The 856-nt window shown below is 52.3% G+C and overlaps 1 protein-coding gene across 2 annotated transcripts in view; it reads left to right on the top strand.

The window, feature by feature from the left end:
• Window positions 1–856, top strand: part of Uvssa (UV stimulated scaffold protein A) — a 37,645-nt gene that overhangs the window by 11,300 nt on the left and 25,489 nt on the right. The gene's annotated exons all lie outside the window — the stretch shown is intronic.

Raw genomic sequence — 856 nt, 5'->3', positions numbered from 1 at the left:
GTGCGCCTCCACCGCCCGGCTTCCTTACTGAGTTCTTATGTGGGAGTCCCAGATAAGTCTCTGTGGAGTAAGTTCATGGTGGCTGCATTCCTGTTGTTAGGGTCTGTTCACCTTGTGTTATAGCCAAGGATACTTAAAAAGTACTGAAAACCCATGCTTCAAGGGCTCCTCCTGAGAGCCCGAAGAACTAGGCCGTGCCCTGGCTCAGTGTTTGTTAAGTGGGGGCTTCTGTGGAGTTGCTATCTAATAGGGAATCCTGTCTCTGGGCAGGCAGACAGAATGAAACCCTCAGAATGCTCTGGTGCAGTCAGGTGAGCATGGCTACTGTGCCCTTTGGGATGGGGACCTGAGGGCCACCTGTCTGTTGGATTGCATGTGGCCTCAAACTTGGAAAGGCTAGGTTGTTTGTGGGCAAAAACAGGGTATTTTTGAGATCCGGGGGGCTGACAAGGTGCTGTATCTCCCTGAGTGAGGATCTGGTGTTGAAATAGAGCAGGGGAGCCGGGCGGTGGTGGCGCACGCTTTTAATCCCAACACTCGGGAGGCAGAGGCAGGCGGATCTCTGTGAGTTCGAGACCAGCCTGGTCTACAGAGCTAGTTCCAGGACAGGAACCCAAAATCTACGGAGAAACCCTGTCTCAAAAAATCAAAAAAAAAAAAAAAAAGAAAGAAAGAAAGAAATAGAACAGGGGTACATGGGTTCTCTGGATGGGACCAGAGAGATGGGAGTCCCAGACAGGGCCAGAGAGAGGTGTGGGGCGTGTGTTCAGGGTGCCTGGTAGTGGGTAAGGATTCAGTCCTGTAGTGGCTTAGGAGCCACAGAGGCCATCCATGCCAGGCAGTGTTGCTGTGCCTG

The sequence above is a fragment of the Microtus ochrogaster genome, unplaced genomic scaffold, assembly GCF_000317375.1.
Source record: "Microtus ochrogaster isolate Prairie Vole_2 unplaced genomic scaffold, MicOch1.0 UNK6, whole genome shotgun sequence".
In the NCBI taxonomy this organism is placed as follows: domain Eukaryota; kingdom Metazoa; phylum Chordata; class Mammalia; order Rodentia; family Cricetidae; genus Microtus; species Microtus ochrogaster.
This window is presented reverse-complemented; position numbering and strand designations above follow the sequence as displayed.